General features: G+C 48.0%; 1 protein-coding gene and 1 long non-coding RNA gene across 2 annotated transcripts in view; one reads left to right on the top strand and one right to left on the bottom strand.

Annotated features, from left to right (window-relative positions):
- On the bottom strand, positions 315–8,578 carry LOC106502092. The gene is made up of 3 exons (XR_001295668.2): positions 8,144–8,578; positions 2,776–2,880; positions 315–540 (listed from the first exon to the last, which is right to left on the bottom strand). It is a non-coding gene; the product is annotated as an uncharacterized LOC106502092 (long non-coding RNA).
- The window catches only part of GALNT6 (polypeptide N-acetylgalactosaminyltransferase 6), a 39,548-nt gene continuing 33,100 nt past the window's right edge, over positions 8,624–15,071 (top strand). Inside the window, exon 1 of the mRNA XM_018047750.1 lies at positions 8,624–8,765. The gene's annotated coding sequence lies outside the window, so the exon portion shown is untranslated. The remainder of the gene's footprint in view (positions 8,766–15,071) is intronic.

Below are 15,071 nucleotides of genomic sequence, written 5' to 3' on the forward strand. Positions count from 1 at the left end.
GGAGCTCCGGTGGGGCTTCTCCTCCTTCTATTCTTGAGACATCCTTGTTTGTACCTGCTAAGTCACTCTGTGGTTCAGCAAGCCTGGAACGGTTTTCCATAAACCTCCTGTAACAGCTGAACCCAGGATGTTTCAAGCCTTGATAATGAACTTCTGTGTGTGTATCATCATCTGCTCGGTCATGTCCACCCATGGAGCCAGCCAGGCTCCTCAGTCCGTGGGACTCCCCAGGCAAGAATACTGGAGTGAGTTGCCATTTTCTCCTCGAGGGCATCTTCCCGACCCAGAATTTACTGCTTCTCCAGAGCCTCCTACATTGGCAGGCAGAGTCTTTACCACCAAGTCACCTGGAAAGCTGATAATTAATAAGCAGAGCCAATATCCTTTCAAAGTCTGAGCTCACCCCTTGTTAGGACACTAGAATGCTGTCCCATCTTACTGCAGTCTGGAGGAACGCACTTCAATCAAGGCACACGCTCAGGTCTGTCTTTTCCTGGTAGTGTCAGATATAAAGGAGTGCATTCAGGCTCCTCGAAGGTCCTGCTGAAAAAATTATGTGATGTAAATAAACTAGATAATCTACATCCCCATTCATCTTTTCCATGGAGTACAACAAGGGATCAGAGATGTTCTGGGGCATCCCTTCAAATTGATAAAATGCTATGAGTAAGTAAGAATGTTGGTTTTTTCCTCACTAGCTATAGGCGTTTCTTAGTAGCACTCCTCACCAAACACCACCATCTTCCTGTCTGGCAGTAGGTCCCACATGTGAGAAAACATTTATACATTCCCACTGTGCGGGACTGTTTTTTTCCCCACTGTTCCGTTGCAGGTGGGGTGGGGTTGTAGACTTTGCTGATAATCAGCAACTCTTTAAAGAACTATAAATCCATGATTTCAAACAGTAAAATCTATTTTAATCTGCTCTCAGCAAATATAACACACATTCCATTCAGGGAGAAAGAAAAGATGATTGTATTCGTTTAGGGCTTCCCCTTCAGTCTCTGCTGATGGCTGAGTGTTTAGAAATCCCTGAGATCAAAGCCCTCCAGATGTATCTGTAGATTCAGATAAAACAAACCCAGGAGAGGGCAGAGGAGCAGCACTTGGCAGGGTGTGGCCTCTGCCCACTCTGCCCTCCGCACCTGGAGGGAAGGCCCACTCTGTACTTACGAGCTGCCGCTGCAAAGTGCCAACATTTTTTAAAGGTTACTCCGACAGTTGCTGATGGACAGGGAGGCCTGGTATGCTGCGGTTCATGGGGTCTCAAAGAGTCGGACATGACTGAGCAACTGAATTTTTGATTCAATCAAACAGAGCCAAGATTCAATCCCAGGTCTCACTCCAAAACTGTTTCCACTTTGCAAAAATCCTATGCTGTTGATATTCTATCTACTTAGAAAACCCAAGAGAGTCCACTGGAAATCTATCAGAACCACAGAGATAGCTCAATAAGTTGATTGCTTTTAAAATAACTTTAACCTCTTCAGATAATATAATGAAAAAGTTACTATTTATGGTACTTGCTAAAATCAGGATGACTCCTTCTCTATGCTACGTTTCTAAAAAGAATCAAAAGAAACTAGTAAGAGTGTCTGCTCCTGGGAGGAAAACTAGGTAACCAGGAATAGGAGTAGTTTACTATACTTGTGAACTTTTGATCGTTGTGCCAATAGGTAATATGCATGTTACCTACAGAAAATAAATAAGTTTCCATGTGAATTAAGAAGCAGCGAGGCAAAACCTTCAGGACACTAAGAGGACATTAAAAAAATCAGAACATTAAGAAATACATTGAGTTATTCTATCACTTCTTCTTTACTTTCTATATAAAACAATATTAAACAATATTCCAGCGCTATCTGATAGATTTCAACCCTTTCTAATGACATCTACTGTTTCTTCAAATGTCTTAGAAGATAGGAACCTCCTCTGTTTCTTTAGGGGTAAATAATAGATGAAGAAACAATGGAAACAGTGAGAGACTTTATTTTCTTGGGCTCCAAAATCACTGCAGATGGTGACTGCAGCCATGAAATTAAAAGATGCTTGCTCCTTGGAAGAAAAGCTATGACCAGTCATAGCTTTAACATGTTCTGACAGCATATTAAAAAGCAGAGACATTACTTTGCCAACAAAGGTCCATCTAGTCAAAGCTATGGTTTTTCCAGTGGTCATATATGGATGTGAGAGTTGGACTATAAAAAAAGCTGAGCACCAAAAAACTGATGTTTTTGAACTGTGGTGTTGGAGAAGACTCTTGAGAGTTCCTTGGACTACAAGGAGATCCAACCAGTCCATCCTAAAGGAGATCAGTCCTGGGTGCTCATTGGAAGGACTGATGCTGAAGCTGAAACTCCAATGCTTTGGCCACCTGATGCAAAGAGCTGACTCATTTGAAAAGACCCTGATGCTGGGAAAGATTGAAGGCAGGAGGAGAAAGGGACGATAGAGGATGAGATGGTTAGATGGCATCACCGACTCAATGGACATGGGTTTGGGTGGACTCTGGGAGTTGGTGATGGACAGGGAGACCTGGCATGCTGTAGTTCATGGGGTCACAAAGAGTCAGACACGACTGAGCGACTGAACTGAACTGAACTGATGTGTATGATTATATTTACGTAGAAAAAAATAGAATATATTATACCAAGTGAATAACAGTGGTTATCTCTAGGTGTCAAATTATGGGTAGTTTATTTTCTTGTGATTTTCTGTGCTTTTTATAAATAGGATATTTAGCAATTATAAAAACAATAAATAAACATTACTCACCCTCTCACTCTTCTAACCCTCCTCCTTTTTCTTGTTCCCTCTTCTATTCTCTTCAGGTTCTTTGTCCAGACCCCAGAGCAGCGCCATGCTGAGCCATACTGGAGCCTGAGGAGAAAGGAAATTGGCTTTAATGCAAGCACACTCTTCAGTGATACTTTTTAAATTTAATTCTTCATTTGTTTCATTTTCAGTTGAGACTGCCATGTTTAATAATTTCTCTTGGTCAAGTGATGATCTTAAATACATTTTAATTAACTTATGCTGAAGTAAAATTAGCATCACCGACTCAACAGACATGTGTTTGAGTAAGCCACAGGAGTCGGTGATGGACAGGGAAGCCTAGCGTGCTGCAGTCCATGGGATCGCAAAGAGTCAGACACGACTGAGCGACTGAACTAAACTGAAGTAAAATCATAGCAATGTATAAATAAAATAATATTGTGAGTTTTAATATACTTTTCATTCTTTTTAATATTTTTTCATTAATAAGCATTTTTAAAATACACACAAGTGTGGATAGGGAATTATGTAGCAGCCCAGTGGTTAAGACTCGGCGCTCTCACTGCTGAGGACCCAGGTTTGATCCCTGGTCAGGGAACTAAGATCTCACAAGCCTAATGGAAAACCAATAAAATTAATTTAAAAAAAAAAAACAAAAAACCCCATGGATATAGAGTGCGCACATTTTTTCTTTTACCTCAGGCTCCAACATCGCTCAGGCTCAGGCTCCAAGCACTACTCTTTATTTTAAATTGTTCCTATTTTGTTCACCATAGATATTTTCTGATTAATTTTGATTCTTTTTTCACTTAAAAATATTCGTTTATTTATTTGTTTTGACTGCACTGGGTCTCAGGTGCAGCACGTGGGATCTTCCATCTCTGTTGAGGAATAAGAAGCCTTTAGCTGCAGCATGTGGGATCTAGTTCCCTGACCTGGGATCAAACCCAGGCCCCATGCATTGGGAGGACTGAGTCTTAGCCACTTCACCACCAGGTAAGTCCCTTGATTTTTTAAATACTACATTATATATACCAAGAGAACGCACTGGTCATAGCAAAACCCTCTTCCAACAACACAAGAGATGCCTCTACACATGGACATCACCAGATGGTCAACATGAAAATCAGATTGATTCTATTCTTTGCAGCCGAAGATGGAGAAGCTCTATACAGTCAGCAAAAACAAGTCTGGGATCTGACTGTGGTTCAAATCATGAGCTCCTTATTGCAAAATTCAGACTGAAATTGAAGAAAGTAGGGGAAACCTCTAGACCATTCAGATATGACCTAAGTCAAATCCCTTGAGATTATACAGTGGGAGTGACAAATAGATTAAAGGAATTAGATCTGATAGACAGAGCGCCTGAGTAACTATGGATGGAGGTTCATAACATTGTACAGGAGACAGTGACCAAAACCATGCCAAAGAAAAAGAAATGCAAGAAGTCAAAATGGTTGTCTGAAGAGGGCTTACAAATAGCTGAGAAAACAAGAGAAGCAAAGGGTAAAGAAGAAAGGAAATGATAAACCTATTTGAATGCAGAGTTCCAAAGAACAGGAAGGAGAGATAAGAAAGCCTTCTTAAGTGAACAATGCAAAGAAACAGGAAAACAGGAATGGGAAAGACTAGAGATCTCGTCAAGAAAATTAGAGACATCAAGGGAACATTTCCTACAAAGATGGGCACAATAGTGAAAGTGAAGTCGCTCAGTCGTGTCCGACTCTTTGTGACCCATGGACTGTAGCCCACCAAGCTCCTCCATCCACGGGATTCTCCAGGCAAGAGTACTGGAGTGGGTTGCCATTTCCTTCTCCAGGGGATCTTCCCAACCCAGGGATCGAAACCAGGTCTCCCACATTGCAGGCAGACGCTTTAACCTCTGCACCACCAGGGAAGCCCTTAAATACAAGAATACAGTCTCTCAGAAAACCTCCTATAGAGACACAGAACTTCAGATCCAAGTACTAACATCAAAGATTTCAAAGGAGGAAAGGAAGCCAGGTTGAAAGAAGAAGGGGGAGGAGGCGGGAGAGGGGGGCAAAAGGGGTGGCCTTACAGACATTTCCTGCCACCTACAGATACCCAGGCGTTATGGGACTTTTCCCTGGGCCTCCAGAGAAGGGAGGACTGGAACTCGGCCCTATCAGAAATCAGACCAGACCAGAACCAGAATTCGAGTTCTCTGCCAAGAGGAGGTGATCAGTCTCCAATCCTCAGTTCAGGCTGAGGGCCCTTCAACCAGATTCCTGCGTCCAGGACCGGGGGACTAGAAAGACAGGGAAGGATAGGAAGGGTTAAGGAGAGGAAAGAGGAAAGGGGTCCGCCTTCCTGCAACAAATGGCGACTCTGGTGGGACTTTTCTTCGCTGAGACTGACATCCTGACCACTCGGGGTACTCAGGGGCCAGCTTGCCTGCCAATGGACCAGACCTAGCGGCCGCAACTGGGATCCTTTTGTCCCTGGTCTCCTCCTGACGCAGACAACTGGCCAGAGTGCCCCGACCGGTAAGGAACAAGAGACTTTATTGACCTCTCTCCCCTTCCCTCTCTTTCCTTCGGACACGACTGAAGCAACTTAGCAGCAGCAGCAGCATCTATTTCACACACAGTATTGTAAACTTCTGTTACTCTCTCCATACATCTCCCCTTCTCCCTCCTCTCTTCCTTCCATGTCCATAGGTCTGTTCTCTATGTCTGTTTCTCCATTGCTGATGGTTTCTCTTCAGATCCAGGGGAAAGACATTCAGGGGAATGAGATGAAAAAGAGGAAGGTGAAATAGAAAGAGAAAAGAGATAAATGGATGTAAACAGAAGAATCAAACTATCCCATTTTCATGTCAGTTATCTACTCTACCTGCACAACCACCTCTAAGGCACCATTAATCTTTACAGATAAGAAACGGAGACAGAAGTTCAAGGGACTGTTGGGTTCCTTCCACGGGGGTATCTGCAGAGGGTGGGGGATGGGTATAGGCTGCCCTCCCTCCTGACCTCCCGAGCAGTTTCCTGACAGCTTCTCCACAGTCTTTCCCTCCCAGATGGCGGCAGCACATCCTCCTTGTGAGCAAGTCTCCCTCATTCTGCCCCACCCAGAAGTGGGCGTTCCCTCACCAGGGACCACGTGTGCAAGAGACTAGCTAGGGGCCAAGGCTGAAGTCAATAGCCTCCAGAGCTGTTCTTGTCTGCCGGCTTCCCGTCAATGTGCACCACACCATGCTTCCTGCCTTGCTGGGGGGAACCCCCTGAAGCACACTGTTGTGAAAAGCGAAACTTCAGAATACCCCAAAACAGAATCTAAATTGGCCAAAGAATAAGAATACGAGGGGAAAAAAAGAGAGACAGAGAAGATATTCACAGGGCTTGTTGAGGCGTGGGAAATCCAGGCCTGTCTTGCAGAAGAGCTCAATGATGGGACGTTTCCCTCATGAGCAGGCAGAGATGATTTCTGGAGAGGAGTGACGGAAATGACTCTTTCACTGTCTACTTTTCTCTGGTGCTTGAATTTTTTTTTTAACCAGGTGGCTCTATAACATTTGCAATTACAGAAGACTATTTTAAAGTGGCCTGCCATGCATCACCATCCTGTGCGGCTCCCCTTCCTGTGAGAAGAAAACAGCTCAGTCAGGGCATGACACATTAGGGGTGGGGGCACACATCCGGTCTGCTACATATGCCTCCAAATTATGCAGCTCGTTGTTCTGAGGACTCAGAGTCACGTTTAAAATCAGAGTCAGCTAAAGTAAAACTGGAAGAGAAATTTGCTTCTGGAATGTGGAGCGCACAGCACAGACCGACACGGCTTCCCTGGGCAGCACCCTCTCAGGGACTCTGGGATGGGTTTAGTGGTCATGACTGTCCTGGGGAAGAACTGGGGCGGTGAGTCCAGTCCAGCCCATCACCCTCAGGTCAGGGTGGGTCCTGAAAAAGCCTCAACCTCCGAGGGTTACAGAGCAGAGTCAGAGGAAGAGTGGAGCAAAGACCACAGGGTCAGACCCGCACAGGAGTGTCGAGCATCCAGAAAGAGAGAAATGAGGGGCAGCATCCCACAGTCTTCAACAGGAAATGTCCTTATTCTGAGAAAGGTAGCTGTGGAACCAGGCAAGTGACAGCGGTGGCAGCTGAAGCAGTGAGGTTACAATGAACCCTGAGGGTCTGTAAAGGAAACAAAACAGATGATCAAGGCAAACGCTATATAAAGTCTCTTTAGAAATTTAAACCCCAGCGGGTGTGCATACTCAGTCATGTCTGACTCTTTGCGACCCCATGAAGTGTAGCCCGCCAGGCTCCTCTGTCCATGGGGTTATTATCCCAGCAAGAATACTGGAGTGGGTTGTCATTTCCTCCTCCAGGGGATCTTCCTGACCCAGGGATCGAACTCACGTCTCCCGCACTGAGATGATGGATTCTTCACCAATGAGACACCTGGGAAGTCCCTTTAAACCCCAGAGTCTCTAATGTGAAAGAAGGGAATGGAGGGCAGGGGAATCACTCAGCCACTTGGTTGGTGTTAAGGGAGGAGACAGGTGAGCAGGCCAAGACTGAGTGGACACCTCCCTTTTCTACTTCTTTAGGAACATCCATCCTTCACCCACTTCCTGATCTAGTGTAGGGGCGCAAGGTCTTCTCCCTGCTCCACTGGCCTCCTCTCTCCAGAATCCATCACTGGAGAAGCTCTGACCTCCCTCTGAATAGTTGAGTTCTACTGTGGGGTTCCAGACTAGAGAACAAGGTTACTTCTCTCATCCAGCTGTTAATCCCCAGTGGCTTCCCCTGCTCTTCCAGGTTCATGTCACAACTGCCTTCTTTTCAGATCTGCCCACCCACACTCCTGCCCCCGGCCCCGGGTCTTACGGACTTAGAAATACAAATTCATTTAAGCATCAAGACAAAAGAAAAACAGAATTGGTGGTTGAATTTTCTGCCATAGAACGTTTCCAAATTATCGGCTATTTGGAGTGGTCCTTTTCTATTACTGAGACAAGGCCCAAAAGATTACATCACAGAATCCTGGTGAGCAGCCTGAGGGTGGGGGTGGTAGTGAGTCAGAGAGTGGGTTTAGGGACTGAACTTACTTATTTGGATTTTAATTCCAGCTCTGACACTACTCGCTCAGTGATTCTCAAAGTTGAGAATGCACCAGAATTACCTGGAGGGCTTATAAAGATACAAATTACTGGGTCCCATCCCCCAAGTTTCGTATTATTTAGGTCCGAGGTGGGACCTGACAATCTATATTTCTAACAGTTTATCAGATGATGCTGAAGCCGCTGGTCTACTTTGAGCCTCACTCTCCAGCAGTGTGGTCAGCCGCCTTCCGTGTATATTCCGGACAATAATCGTAGTTATTTGCTGGGGCTAGTGTTTACCTGAGACCCGGCACATGAAGACCTTAGCATTGTTCGTGGCACGCAGCAAATTCCCTGCTCTTATTGTTGGATGAAGGGGAGGAATCATTTGGTCAAAACCACTCCTCCCGATGAGAAGCAAACCTGGGACGGAGCCCCTGGGTGCCTCTCTGTCCGGCGGCGTTTCTCTGCTCCGGAGCCTCTTACTCCAGACTCAGCGCTGCGGCCACATGGCCACTGAGCCCGCGCGCCGCACGCGGCGGTTCCAAGCACACGCCGGCGACTCCCGCCTGTCGTCTTTGTGGTGGCCAGGACCCTCCAATCTTTATCGACGCCGAGAGCCTGGCCGCGGAGACTGGCCCCCTGAACTTGCTGAGATCTGGAGAAGCCGGAGCAGCCGGGCTCCCAGCCGCGGCGGCGGGGGCGGGGTGCATGGGCCCGGGACGTCCCCGCAGCAAGCCGGCGTTCCGGGGCGCCGAGCAATGCTGGGGAGCTCAGCCCCCGGCACCTGACCCGGAGGGGCGGGGAGGACGCGCCCCAGCGGCCGGGCAGGGCCCGCTTCGGCCCCGCCCTCCAGGACGTCCCGTCGGGAAACCGGTGAGCTGCACGGCCGCGCGGCTGCGGCTCCGCCTGGGCACCACAGGTAAGCGGCAGAAGCAGCCCGCCACCCTTCTCTGGACTTAGAACCCAGAGCCCTCCCGCTTCCTGGGACTTCCTGCCGGTCGAGCTCGCTTCTCCCAAGCCCTTGTCCCCCATCCACCTCCCTCCTCCGCCGATCTCTTCCTCCTCCTCCTCCTCCTCTTCCTCGCCACCCCCGACAGTGACACGAAGGGGCAGGGCCTGGCTGGGCCATGTGTCGTGGTGGCCTCTAGCCCCTCCCTCGGTAGCACTCCCTAAAGGTTAAGCGCTCCTTGAAGGTTGAAAGAAAAGCTGGGGTCTCGGTCCTGGAGGGGCGGGGTGGGAGAGGTGCGAGCTGCACTGCCTCCGGGGCTCTGCAGCCTCTGCCCGTCACGCATGCCTTGGCACCCCTTCTGTGCCCCCCATCGCCCCGCGCTGGGCCAGCCCCTGTGCTCAGCTGCAGAAAACCTTGCAGAGAGGTTCTCTCCTGCCCGGGCGGCGCGGCTCCCAAGCAGAAGCGGTGAGCCGGCGAGAGAAGCCTCCCTGGTGAGGGCAGGGTCTCAGACATCCTCCCTGTGGAGACTTGGGCCTTTAAGGGGCAGGAACTGTGTGCTCAGCAGTGTTGGGAGGGAGTCTGATGGGTGTTCATGACTGTGACTGTCACTGACTTCCTGATTTCCTGTCACTTGTTCCAAACCCTAGGCCAACCGAAAGGAGAAATAAGTTTGTTACTTGCCCCCAGAGCCTGTCATCCCAGACACTGACCTCTGCAGAGGTTAGGATAGGGCTCGTCTGTATGTATGGGGATGGTGAGGTGTCAGTTTGCCAGCACAGCATAAAACAGACCCCTCTATTAGCCAGTCACCCCATTGCAACATCCACAGGAGCGTTCTAACACTGCGCTCTCAGTGCACTGCCAGACCTGCAAATGCAGTTTGCAGACACTGCAGGAGGTTAACAACTCTGGACACACCAAAGAACCTGGGGCTTGTGCTCATTTTGCCAGAGATATGTGTACACTGCCCACGCCCCATTCTCTCGGTGAATGAGCTGTGTCTCTGCCCATTACGGGAAGAGTGAAAAGGATGAGACAGGCAAATGCACGTGATCAATAGTGCAAGCTAAGGTGAGGGGTTTGAAATTTACTTTAGTTCAGGTTATCCAGCAGAAGCCAGTATCACTGCAGGTACTTCCTGACCTCCTGTTCCTTAGCAGCGCCATTCACTTTAGGCACCCAGAGGTAACAAAACAACTTTCAAGGGCACCAGAGCAGTTAGCAGAGCAGGCAGTGGGAAGGTAGTCTAGAGCTGGTGGAACCACGAAGAATCCCAGGCTGCCTGGAAAGCCCTCATCCTTGGTAATCACTGCCTATAGTTAGCAGAACAGCTGACTCCTACCCACATGGAAGAACTCAGGCCTGAAAAGGGAAGCCCTGGGGCATGTCAAAAACTGTCTGAGATCAGAAACATCTCAGCACCAAATTCAGCTGGGAGAAACCTGAACAGGAGATACAACCTTGGGCTTAGCCCATATAGCCATTGCCTAGAACAGAAATCAGGAATCAAAGGGACAACTAGCCCTAGGGCCAAGGCAGTGGGTATAATGGAGGCGGAGAGCTGGCTCAGCTCTGTCACTAAATTAGCTGTCTGACCTTGGCCAAAGCACATAAACACTCCCTGGGTGGGGAACAAATGAGAAGGTGTATATGAAAATGCTTTGTCAAAGCTCCAAGCACCAGCCAAGTGCAAGGCAGCATGGTGCTATGTTTAAGATAGTGGGCTTGGGAGAGATGTGGGCTTGGGAGAAAATTCTGCCTCTGCCATTTCATAGCTGTGTGTGTCCTTGGTCAGGTTACTAAACCTCCGTGGGCTTCAGTTTCCTTATAGGTAAAATGGAAAAGGACAACTGTGTCTTGCTTTGGTATGGTAAGCAGTGATATTTAAAAAAGGCTCTGGTATTGTCCTGCACCTCCTCTGGCTTCATGGACATGTTCTGACATCTCCAGCCTTAGAATTGAAGCTGAGGTCCAAAGTGGGTTTCTTTGTCCTGGGCGGACCCAGTGGCTGTGCCAAAGATTTGGGCGAACTCAGCTCATCGTACAGCCCTCTGCCCCTCTCTGGGAAAGCCCAACATACCCTTACTCATTTGATGGGAATGAGAGTGAGGGTTTGAATAAATGAGAGGTCAAGTGCAGGGCAGTGCCTGTCTCTGTGTCAAGCTCAAAGCTGTAATTGTGCTGTGTACAAGGCTTGCCCAGTGAACAAGGATGGCCTCAGTCTGGGGAGAAGAAGGACTGTTACAAGACTCTTTTGTGGCACCTGAGAGCCCTGGGAGGTCAGGTTATTCTCTGGTCTCCTGTGCAGCGTGGTCCTCAGCCCTGGGTAGAGATTTGAAGAAAGGAAGAAACCCTATCCTCACCCTCAGCTCTGTGGATAGAAGAAGACAAAGAACAGACAGATCAGGGCGTGGAATTAACAACCAGGTACCTCAGGATGGAGGGACACTGCAGCGATAGGAAGGTTAGGGGAACTAGTTGGGGAAAGCATACTAGAGGCAGAAGATTGCTGCTAAGTCACTTCAGTCGTGTCCGACTCTGTGCAACCCCATAGACGGCAGCCTACCAGGCTCCCCCATCCCTGGGATTCTCCAGGCAAGAACACTGGAGTGGGTTGCCATTTCCTTCTCCAGTGCATGAAAGTGAAAAGTGAAAGTGAAGTCGCTCAGTCGTGTCCGACTCTTCGCGACTGCAGCCTACCAGGCTCCTCTGCCCATGGGATTTTCCAGGCAAGAGTACTGGAGTGGGGTGCCATTGCCTTCTCCGAGGCAGAAGATTAGGGACCAGGATTTAAAGATTTGAGAAGATGAAAGAAAAGGGAACCTAGGCAGCCCAATGTCTAGACCTGTTAGTTCTCCCTCCTTTATAAAATCTAGTGGGGGTCCTGCGTGAAGAAACATGGGCCGTGAAACTTGGAAAAAAATATGCCCGATACTCATGGCAGTAAGATGCACTGTAGTCTGAGAAGGCTTCTTGGAGGAGGGGAGTTTCAGGTAAGAATTCGAGAAAAGAAACATAATTTGCTTTCAGTTCAGTTCAGTCACTCAGTCATGTCCGACTCTTTGCGACCCCATGGACTGCAGCACACCAGGCTTCCCTGTCCATCACCAACTTCCCGAGCTTACTCAAACTCAACTCATGAGTTGAGCTTACTCAACTCATGTTGGTGATGCCATCCAACCATCTCATCCTCTGTTGTCCCCTTCTTCTCTTGCCTTCAATCTTCCCCAGCATCAGGGTCTTTTCCAGTGAGTCAATTCTTGGCATCAGGTGGCCAAAGTACTGGAATTTCAGCTATAGCATCAGTCCTTCCAATGAGTATTCAGGACTGATTTCCTTTAGGATTGACTGGTTGGATCTCCTTGCTGTCCAAGAGACTCTCAAGAGTCTTCTCCAACACCACAGTTCAAAAGCGTCAATTCTTTGGTGCTCAGCTTTCTTTATGGTCCAACTCTCACATCCATACATGACTACTAGGAAAAAAACCATAGCTTTGACTAGACGGATCTTTGTTGGCAAAGTAGTCTCTGCTTTTTAATATGCGGTCTAGGTTGAAAATGGCTTTTCTTCCAAGAAGCAAGTGTCTTTGGATTTCATGGCTGCAGTCACCATCTGCAGTGATTTTGGAGCCCAAGAAAATAGTTTCTCACTGTTTCCATTGTTTCCCCATCTATTTGCCATGAAGTGATGAGACCAGGTGCAATGATCTTAGTTTTCTGAATGTTGAGCTTTAAGCCAACTTTTTCACTCTCCTCTTTCACTTTTATCAAGAGGCTCTTTAGTTCTTCTTCAATTTCTGCCATGAGAGTGGTGTCATCTGCATATCGAGGTTATTTCTCTCAGCAGTCTTGATTCCAGCTTCTGTTTTATCCAACCATACATTTTGCATGATGTACTCTGCATATAAGTTAAATAAACAGGGTGACAATATACAACCTTGATGTACTCCTTTCCCAATTTGGAAGCAGTCTGCTGTTCCATGTTTGGTTCTAACTGTTGCTTCCTGACCTGCATACAGATTTCTCAGGAGGCGGGTCAGGTGATCTGGTATTCCCATCTCTTGAAGAATTTTCCACAGTTTGTTGTGATCTACACAGTCAAAGGCTTCAGCGTAGTCAATAAAGCAGAAGTAGGTGTTTTTCTGGAACTCTCTTGCTTTTTCGATGATCCAGTGGATGTCGGCTATTTGATCTGCTTAGCAAGAGCATAAGGAAAATGCTTTGAAGAGGAAGAGGTACCCAATGAGCGTGAGGAGCAAACAGGAAGCAGACTGCCAAGGCCATGTTTCTGCTACAGTCAAATGGCGCGAAAGGAATATGAATATGGCCCTTCTAGATTGTGAAAGGGAGACAGAGGCCTGAGGCAGAGGAAGCTGGCAAGCAGCTTCTGCTGATCCTCCAGATGCTGGGTCATAAGAGCACAGTCTCGGAGAATGGTGTTAAAAGGGCAGAGGAAGAGGAGGATCCAGGAGGCAGAGAATGAATCAGCAGGACTCGGGAGCATGCATGGAGTGAACCTGACGTTGAAACCCATTTAGAAACTCCATGCCTGGGAGAAGAGTAGGGGCAAGAGTAGTTTCCAGGGTTTCAACGCTACTGGTCGCAATGGGGAAATTGGGAAGGCTGACCAGCTTAGGGGGCAGGCCACAGACTCTTGAGTTCAGGGTGTGGCACGTCGAGTATCCAGTGGCCCTGGGTAGAAGTCTTACAGCCGGGAGCCCGCTGTACACCGAAGAGAGAAGGGAAAGTTCTGTCCTCACCCATCACCTGCCCCTCAATCTGAAGATGAGCGCAAACCTTCAGGAATACCCCTTCTGTAAATACCCCCATCCATCCCTCTCCCCCTGCCAGGTGATGGATGATAAGACTCAGTTCAAGTTTTTTTTTCTCTCCCGCCCCTGACCCTGGCTTTCTCTCAAACCCAACCTAATTGTCACCAGGTTTCCTAAATGATTAGGGAATCCCAGCCCATGCCCACCTAAGGTTCTTCTTCATCCCTAGGTTCTGAAGACTCTCAAGGCTCAGTTTGAAATGGTTACATATCCCTGCCCGACCTGGCAGGACCTGGAGATCCTTTAGTGACAAAAACCTGTGAGCTGGTGAACTTCCTGCTTGGTCACGCATTATTTTGATTTTTCAGTAACTTAACAAACTTGGACTAGATCAAGAAACATTTGCTGAGCACCTGCTATGAGCCAAGTCTATTCTAGGTACATAGCGTGAGTCAAGTTCAATTGGGTTCTTTTCAACGGAAAAATCTGTTTGGGCAACTAAAGCTTAAAATGTTATGCAAACAAAAGATGAACCTAGATCAGCCCAGGAGAAAACTCGATAGACTTGCTACTGAAATAATTTTCAGTGAGTCTTTCTGGGAAAATAAAGCCACATACTGCAGCTCTAGTGTTGAAAGGGAAAGCTGAGGTGTTCTGAAGGTGTAATTATGGGGAAAAGTGAAAACCTATCAGCATTCTGTAATCAAAAAGGTCAGCGGTGGAAGGAGGGGTTTGGAGGAGATAATTTGCTACTTTGTTCACAGCATGAGAACACAGGAAGTGAAGTGCAGTGGGTTGGTTTTGATAACTGAGAAAGTGCTGCCCCGGAGGAAAAAAAGGGAGAATCATTTGCCCCAAACAGCCTCTTGGCCCCCTCCCCACAACCAGCAGCTTGAAATGGACCTGTGCGCTCCCCACCGTGGTGTTAGCTCCGTCTCACGCCTGCTCCTGGTGAGAGTGGCGACAGTCATCACTTTTCAAGAAACCTGTAATTGAGTGACAGCCTGATGAACTTGAGCAAACATCCCTGTTGGTGGTGTTACCACTGCTAACTTCCTGGCTGCCACGTCTCTAGGAGGTGAGCAGCTCCCTAGACAAACAGAAAGAAACTTTGTTATTATAAATAGGCTACCTGGCCAGCAAGGGCCTGTTCCGGGTAGCTGACCCTGGTTCTCGTTAAAGCCAAACCTTGACCTGGAAGCTACTTTCGTGGCATCTTTAAAGCATTTGTGGTCCTAGGTGAGAACTGGAGGCGGGCAAGCCTGGGGAAGGTGGTGGGAGGAGAGGGGAGGGGATGGGGGGATGGGTAGAGGTTGGAAGTGCGGTGTCTATGAGTGAAATAGGGAGTTTCTGGAAAATAGTCCTGCTCCAGGTTCAGGAGACCCCAACCTAGTCCCCAAACTCCCCAGGTGACCTCCAAGGGGAAGGTAAAATGGTGGGAAAAGAGCAGTGCCTGGGAGTTGAGAGATGGGCACCTGCTCCCAGAAGCCATGAGCTTGTGACAC

Source organism: Capra hircus, chromosome 5 (genome assembly GCF_001704415.2).
Source record: "Capra hircus breed San Clemente chromosome 5, ASM170441v1, whole genome shotgun sequence".
NCBI classification, from domain to species: Eukaryota; Metazoa; Chordata; class Mammalia; order Artiodactyla; family Bovidae; genus Capra; species Capra hircus.